Source organism: Mobula hypostoma, chromosome 29, assembly GCF_963921235.1.
Source record: "Mobula hypostoma chromosome 29, sMobHyp1.1, whole genome shotgun sequence".
NCBI classification, from domain to species: Eukaryota; Metazoa; Chordata; class Chondrichthyes; order Myliobatiformes; family Myliobatidae; genus Mobula; species Mobula hypostoma.
In genome coordinates, this window is record NC_086125.1 from 23983322 (window position 1) to 23992412 (window position 9091).

Consider the following 9091-nt stretch of genomic DNA (forward strand, 5'->3'; position numbering starts at 1 on the left):
AGGTCACCTGCTCTGCACTGTACAGGGCCAAAGTATACAGCCTTTCTTCAAGCATCAACTCCTTCAATCCAGAAATCAACCAGTTCTCTCTGGATGGACTCCAACGCAGGTACACACCTCTGCAAGTAAGGAGAAATGGCGCCATTTCACCAGGTTCAGGTTAAGCTTTGGATTTAGTCATCACACGTACACGGAAACATACTGGAAAGCGTCGTTTGTGTTAACGCAACCTGGGGTGTGTTGGGGACAGGCCACACGAGTCACCACACGTTCTGGCACCACCCATAGCCACCCCAATCTACCGTGTTATGATCTTTGTGCCTTAATTGTCTACCTGCTCTGCTCTGTATCTGTACCTTAAATCCTGTATCCTGTCTTCCTTTTGGTACAACCTCAATGTACTTATGTGTGGAACAAATCTGGATGGATGGCACACAAACACAAGCCTGCAGTGAAATGCACCATTTGTGTCAACAACCAACACAGTTTGGGGATGTTCTGGGGGGGGCAACCCACTAGTGTCACCATAACTTCTGGCACCAACACAGCATGCCCACAACTCACTAACCCTCACCCGTACGTCTTTTGGAATGTGGGAGGAAGCAGGAGCACTGGGAGGAAACCCACGCAGTCACGGGGAGAACTTACAGTCCTTACAGACAGCAGCAAGAATTGAACCCTCATATTCGGACAGCTGGCACATGGCGCCTTACAGTGCCCTGTCAAAACAACTCATGTGGAGTCGCTGCGAGCAGGGTTCGAACCTGCGCGGGGAAACCCCATTGGATTTCGAGTCCAACACCTTAACCACTCGGCCATCGCAGCTGCCATTGCCCACTTGCTGACCACATCTATAGCCCTGTCGATCCTCCCCTCAACCCCCACAATCCCACTCACCTTTGTATCACTGAAAAATTGGCAACAATCTCCTCCACTTTTATTCAAGTCATTAGTCTAGGTTGTAAGAGACTAACGTGTTCATTCTGTGTCATGCGCACGCTGTACCGAGCAGTCTTCTCACTTTCTCAAGCACAGCTTTTATAAATGCCAAATTATATTTTTCCAGGGTCCTAGTGAGAGTCAAAATGAGTTGCAGCCATCTCCTTTGAATTCATTGCTGATCCCTGGAATGTGATTAACACTTGAATTGCTGAAGTCACAATCACAGTCAGGTATGAGTGGAACAACTTGAATTTAGATAGTGTCCCCACCTCCACTATATGCACATCATCTAGCGTCACTTTATGTACACCCGATCAGTCTATGTACACTCAGTGGCCACTTTATTAGGTACACATGTACACCTGCTCGTTAATGCAAATATCTAATCAGCCAATCATGTGGCAGCAACTCAATGCATAAAAGCATGCAGACATGGTCAGAAGGTTCAGTTGTTGTTCAGACCAATTGTCAGAATGGGGAAGAAATGTAGTCTAAGTGACTAAGTGACTGTGGAAAGATGTTGGTGCCAGACAGGGTGCTTTGAGTATCTCAGAAACTGCTAATATCCTGGGATTTTCTTGAACAACATTCTCTAGAGTTTACAGAGAACGGTGCAAAAAACAAAAAAAGCAGCCAGTAAGAAACGGTTCTGTGGGTGAAATCACTTTGTTAATGAGAGAGGTTAGAGGAGAATGGCCAGGCTGGTTCAAGCTGACAGGAAGGTGACAGTAACTCAAATAACCACACGTTACAACAGTGGTGTGCAGAACAGCACCTCTGAATGCACAACACATCGAATCCTGAAGAGGACCAGCTACTGCAGCAGAAGGCCATAAGCATACACTCAATGGACACTTTATTAGGTAGGAGGTACTTACTAAAGTGGCCACTGAGTGTATCTAACAGTTCCTTGCACATTGTGTTTTATGGGATTGTTTTTGTATTTATATCTACTGTGTTTTTGTGTTCTTTATGCTTACTGTGTTTTTGTTATGCTGCATCAGATCCAAAGTAACAACGATTTCATTCTCTTTTACACATGCGTACTGAAGAATGGCAATAAACCATCTTGAATCTTGAATCCTTCAAACCCCGAGAACTATCACACAATGATAGTAAGGAATTTCACCCAGAGACACCTGGGTGTGGGTGACATAGGTTTCGAGGAGCTTCCTGAAAGCCAACAGAGGGATTATCAGGTGTTGGAATTTCAGAGCTTGGAAGCAAAAGGCATGGCAGCCAACCAGGAGCAACGAAAACTGGTGATGCAGTGCAGGGATATCAGAGGGCTGTAGGACTGAAGGTGAGGAGAGGGTGGCAGTGGTTTGGATAAGGTGGTTTATATTGTGTGGAGGAAGTGCATCACTCCAGGAGAGCCATAAGGGAGCAAGGAGCTGGACAACGAGCTCAGATGTTTTGAGATGGTGGGACAACAACAACCTGCCACTCAACGACAGCAAAACCAAAAAGCTGATTATTGACTAAAGGAGGATGAAACAGGAAGCCCATGAGCCAGTCCTCATTAGGGGATTGGAGGTGGAAAGGATGCATAACTTTAAATTCTTGGTGTTGCCATATCAGAGAATCTGCCCTGAGACCAGCATGTAAACACCATCACAAAAATAGTACAGCAGTGCCTTTACTTTTTTAGAAGTTTGCATAGATTTGTCAAGTCACCTAAAACTTTGACAAACTTCTGATAATGCACAGGCGCATACACTATAGTAGGGAGCATCCTTGCTGGTTATATCATGGTCTTGTATGGAAACACTAATGCCCAGGAACAGATAAATCTACAAAAAGTGGTAGATACCACAACTCCAAACCAATCCCACAACCTATGGGCTCACTTTCAAGTTCTCTATAACTCAGGAGTCTACAACTTACGTTCTCATAATATTCATTTTTATTCACACATGTAATACCCTGGTTAAGATTTCTGCTGCTTTACTGCGAGGTATTTTTATTTCAGGACCTTTCTGCAAATGCAGTGTGTCCTGCTAGTAAGAGTGTTTTGGCTCCAGTTAAAGATAAGGAGCCATGTGGTCCAATTTAGGAATGCCCCCTAATCGGGGTTGTCTTGATATGTGTTGTAATTTTCTGCCCAATGGGATGAGATGGAAGATTCGAGAGGACTGGGTGGGATCAGATTTATGAAGGGCAATAGTCTGCTTTGAGGTCTTTTGGTGGGAGTGGGGGCAAGGGAAGATGCCCATTGAATGCTCCCAGAAGGGGAGACCACATTGTAAGAAGTGTTTTGTGCAGACTAATGGTTCCAAGGGGAAGTGCCAACACTCCTGAGTTAGCCAGTTTGCTCAAGATGGTCTTCGAGGGAAATTCGAACTGTGGCTGGTGTCCTTCACACCGAACGTGGGTTCAGCAAGTGAGTAAAGTGATACATCCAACTACTTCAGAAATGAGCTCCAATGTTTATGTGCACATTGGATTACTTTAACTGTGTTGGAACTTTTTATCTTTCTTTTCCTTTCCTGTTAACTGTTATGCTGCTGTACGATCTGTCATTTCTTGGCAACCGTTAATTGTGTATGGGACAGTATTTACACAGCATTTGCTACAATCAATGTTCCTTAACCGGAACATCCTAATTTTCCTGTTTGGCTAAACCAAAATCATACTGACCCTAGTCACATGGTTATGAGCAGAGCTAGCTAACAAGCCAGGTTTGTACACATGCCTGGTGAGGGGATTGCACACATTTTGTCTTCTTTTGCATCTTGGTTGTTGTCAGTCTTCACTTAACTATAGTTTTTCATAAATTCTATTGTATTTCTTTATTTTCCTGTAAATGCCTGCAAGGAAATGAATCTTGCACTAAAAGTAACATGCACTATACATACATTGACAATAAACTTAATTTGATTTTGAACTGGTCAATACCAAGAAATATTCACAACTAGGCGACTTCAATTTGCCCATGTTTGAACAATAAATCTTTCCTATCCATGTACCGGTCTAAATGCCTTATACATGTTCTTAGTGTATCTGCCTCAACCACTTGCAATGGCAGTTTGTTCCATCTATTGACCAACCTCTGTGTAAAAACTCAAAAGTCCCCTCTCTTGTTTTTGATTTCCCCAACCCTGGGAAGAAGACTGCCCACATGATCTGTAAGATCACCTCTCAGTCTCCTACCGCAAACACATTGATTCTGGAATAAACCATGACCAGTGCATTTGCCTGCCTCTCTACTACCACCCCCACCCCTTTCCCTCCCCTCGTCCATCTTTGAACTAGTGCTGTGGCTCACAGTCTCAAAGATAGGAGCTTGGCTTATCAGAATGATGGTCCTGATGTCATTTGTGGGATCTTGCCATGCCAGTATGGTCACATTTCCACAGAGACCAAGCTTTACGTAAAGTATGTCACGGGCTGTAAAAGCCTCTCACCATTTGTCCTGTGGATGTGAAAGGAACTCGTGAAAGGCAGCTCATATTTTTTTTAAATTTGGAGCCCCTAAAGCAATTGAGATCAGCTAATTTAGCACAGATTTCAGTCTGTTCATGGAGCCTAGTGCTGTGACTCCCTCAGAGTAACACCAGCAATCTCAGCAACAAAGAGGCAGCATATTGATGATATCTTTCCAATGCTTGCAACTTTGACTTCTCCAATTACATCGCACCCACTTTCAACTCCATAATTAGCAAGGATTAAAAATGAATAATTTATTAATTAAAATGTAAATTGATCCGCAGTGACTCTGCAGTCCACACAGTTTTTAAAGAATTAATTGTGTGTGGTGGAAATATTAATGAATGCTTTGGTTGTTTCTGCAGATAAAGAGAGACGTTATTGTGGTAGAGGTTCGGAGACCATTGAGGAGTTCATGAATGCTGAAATAGAAGCCGATTCCTCATCGACTACCCTCAGACCCACTATTATTCCCTGTTTCAAGGTCGTGGGCTGAACATCCCGAAAATAAAAATCACAAGTTAATTCCGATAGAGGATGCCTCGAGAGGCAGGTTGGTGCGGGGTCTTGAGCTGAGTGGTGGAGGGACTGGACGTGGAGGGAGTGGTGAAGATTAATCAGAGTCAGAGTCAGGTTTGTCACCAGGAAAGAAAGGGGGTAGAAGCCAAAAAAAAAAGGTGGGCTGGGGTGGGGGGAAGTACAAACTGGCATGTGAGACCAGGTGAGGCAGGATGAAGTAAGAAGCTGGGAGGGGATAAAGGGGTGAAGAAGAAGGCGTCTGATAGAAGACAGTGGACCATGGGAGAAAGGGAAAAAGGAGAGGCATCAGAGGGAGGTGATGGTTAGGTGAGGCAGACAGAAGGGGAAGAGGAGATCCAGGATCATGAATTGAAAAAGAAAGAAGAGGAAATGGGGGGGGGGAGAGGTAGAAATTGCTAAAAGTTGGAGAAATTGATGTCCATTCATCAGGGTGGGGGCTACCCAATGGAATATGAGATACCGCTTCTCCAACCTGACTGTGGCCTCATCGTGCTATGGAACGACATGTCATAATGGGAATGGGAAATCGAATTGAAATGGGTGGCCACTGGGACGGACAGAGAAAAAGGGCTCGACAAAGCGACTCCAATCCTGGTCACTCCATTCCAAGTTAAGCAGCACCTTGGAACCACATCCCCATTCACTGCATGGGTTCCCTTCAGTGATTCTCTCCCCCACTGCCTACCCTTGACTATCCACCTTATTTATGCCTCCCTGCACAACCACATCACAGGCACAACTCTCCCCAACACTGAGGACAGTTTGAAAGGTAGCACCTCAAGAAGGCAGCATCCATCATGAACTACCTTCGCAATTCAGGACATGTCCTCTTCTCAATACTACCATCATGAAGGAGGAGCCTGAAGACCCACATTGAACATTTTAGGAAAACCTTCTTCCCCGACACTGTCAGATTTCTGAACAGCCCACGGACCCCTGAACGCTACCTCATTATTCCTCTTCTGCAATATTCATTTATCTTTGTAAGTTGTTGTCACTCTTATGTCTTGCATTGTACTGCTGCCACCAAACTACAAATTTCGCAACGTGCACTCAGTGGCCACTTTATCAGGTACACTTGTACACCTGCTCATTAATACAAATATCCAATCAGCCAATCATGTAGCAGCAATTCATTGTATAAAAACATGCAGACATGGTCAAGAGGTCCAGTTGTTGTTCAGACCTAACTTCAGAACGGGGGAGAAATGTGATCTAAGTGACTTTGACCGTGGAATGATTGTTGGTGCCAGATGGGGTGGTTTGAGTATCTCAGAAACTGCTGATCACCTGGTATTTTTGCGCAAATTAGAGTTTACAGAGAATGGGGTAAAAAAAATCCAACAAGCAGCAGTTCTGTAGGTGAAAATGCCTTGTTAATGAGAGAGCTCAGGGGAGAGTAGCCAGATTGGTTCAAGGAAGGTGAGTGTAATTCAGTTGAACACACCTTACAACAGTGGTGTGGAGAAGAACATCTCTCAATACAGGACACACCAATCCCAGAAGTGGATGAGCTGCAGCAGCAAAGAACCATTAGCATGCACTCGGTGAGTGTACATTTGAGATAATAAACCTGATTCTGATTCTGATTCTGTAAAGTAATGAATCCCCTTTATGCTGTGAAAACAACCCAAGCGTATTCATAGAACCACCAAAGAACTTGCCTGGGAGGTGTAACAAGTTTACAAAACACAAGGTGTTGTTGCCTCTGTTATCTGGAGTGGGATTATCCTGATCTTTTCTCAGGTATGCAAGGAAGTAATGTCTGCAACTTTGCTAATGGGCCGTAGCGCAGCGTGGAGATACCATCTGCTTACGAGACAGTTGCTTCTCTTATCTGAGAGGGCTGGCTGGCCCTATCTCTCTCTCATTCAAGCAGATCCAGAGAGATGGTGTAAGATTAAAAAGTAAACTTTTCCACTGAGTTCAAGCCGTGTGTCAGTATGAACTCAGTGACTTGGGCTGGTGATGTGCCGATGTATTGAAGGTGAATCGATGATTGTGAAACCCTTGTACTTCAGTTTCAGCACAGGCATAAGAACCAGCTTTATTATCACTGATATATTGTTTGTCATGGGATTTGTTGTTTTGTGGCAGCAGTACAATGCAAGACATGAAAGATACTAGAAGCTACGATAAGAAATATATATAAAAATAAGTAAATAGTTCAAATGAAGAGCATTTGATGGGTCTGGGCCTGTACTCACTGGAGTTTACAAAAATGAGGGGGGATCTCGTTGAAACTTATCAAATATTGAAAGGCTGAGATAGATTGGATATGGAGGAAATGTTTCCTATAGTTGGAGAGTCTAGGACCAGAGGGTACAACCTCAGAATAAAAGAGCGTCCCTTTAGAAGAGAGGTGAGGAGAAAATTCTTTAGCAAGAGGATGGCAAATCTGTGGAATTCATTGCCACAGATGGCTGTGAAGGCCAAGTCATTGGGTATATTTAAAGTGGAGGTTGATAGGTTCTTGATTAGTCAGGGCATCAAAGGTTATGGGGAAAAGACTGGAGAATGGAGATGAGAGGGATAATAAATCAGCCATGATGAATGGCAAAACAGGCTCAATGGGCCGAATGGGCTAATTCTGCTCCTATTTGGTGCGGTCTAATAGTCATGCAGGGTTCATGGGCCATTCAGAAATCTGATGGCAGAGGGGAAGAAGCTGTTCCTAAAACGCTGAGTGTGTGTCTTCAAGCTCTTGCACCTCCTCCCTGATGGTAATAAAAGGAAGAGGGCACATCCTGGATAATGAGGGTCTTCAATGAAGGATGCCAACTTCATGTGTGCGGAGACTAGTGCCTTTAGTGGAGATGGCTGCATCAACAACCACGGGAAACGCACGTGACTCCTTTATGTCTGGAGTCGGGGGTCGTGGTAGTTGACACTGCCAGACATTCTTGTTGGCTGGCAAATCACAGGAAGATGGATCCTGAGGAAAAGGAGATCCATATCTCATGTGAGTGAAAAATACTCCCGGCATCCCGATCCCAGAGCCTGGGTTTCCTGTACTGGTTGGAATGGAATGGATGGATTTGTCATTGCCACAGGTACCGATACAGTGGAAAACATTTTTCTGTGACACCCAAAATCAAAGTCAAGTTTACTGTCACAGGTGCAATGAAAAACTTAACTTGCAGCAGAATCACAGGCACATATAAGCAGCATTCACAAGAAAAAAAATGCATAAATATCAATTAGAATCACAAGAAATTCTGCAGATGCTGGAAATCCAAAGCAACACACCCAAAATGAAAGAGGGACTCAGGAGGTCAGGCAGCATCTATGGAAATGAATAAACACTCGACGTTTTGGGCCGAGACCCTTCTTCAAAAGGAAGGGGGAAGATGCCGGGGTGGGAGGGAAAGGGAGGCAGCTTGAAAGTGATAGATGAAGCCTAGTAAGTGGGAAAGATAAAGGAAGGAATGTGATAGGGGAGAAGAGTGAACCATAGGAGAAAGGGAAGGAGAAGAGGACCCAGGAGGCAGTGATAGGCACCTGAGAAGAGGTAGGAGGCTATATTGGAGAACAGAAGAAGAGGGGAGGCGGAGGGATTTTTTTAACCATCTTAGGTTATGAGAACACTCAGTCCTCTTTTATTGTCATTTATGCATATATGCATTAAGAAATAATACAATGTTTCTCCGGCGTGATATCACAGTAAACAGGACAGACCAAAGACTAACACTGACAAAACCAAAACTATAATTATAACGTATAGTTACAGCAGTGCAAAGCAATACCATAATTTGATGAAGAACAGTCCATAGGCACAGTAAAAAAAATAGTCTCAAAGTCCCCGAGTCGATCGACTCCCGAGTCCCCAATAGCAGGCGGCAAAAGGGAGAAACTCCCTGCCATAAACCTCCAGGTACCGTCAACTTGCCGATACCTAGGAAGCAGCCGACCACAGCCGACACTGAGTCCGTCCGTCCGAAAACTCCGAGCTTCTGAGCAGCCCCTCCAATACAGCCTCCCGAGTGCCATCCTCTGCCGAGCGCCTTCGACCTCTCTCCGGCCGCTGAAACATGCAAAGCCGAGGATTTCGAGGCCTTCAGCTCCAGAGATTCCGGTTACCACACAGTAGCAGCGGTAGCAAAGCAGATATTTCAGAAGTTTTCCAGGTGTTCCGCTGTGCTCTCACGTCTGTCTCCGTCAAATCAGGATTGTGCACAGT

General features: G+C 44.6%; 1 non-coding gene across 1 annotated transcript; it reads right to left on the bottom strand.

Annotated features, from left to right (window-relative positions):
• Positions 1-743: 743 nt before the first annotated feature.
• Positions 744-825, bottom strand: trnas-cga (transfer RNA serine (anticodon CGA)). The gene has a single exon. It is a non-coding gene; the product is annotated as a tRNA-Ser (tRNA).
• Between the last annotated feature and the right edge of the window lie 8266 nt (positions 826-9091).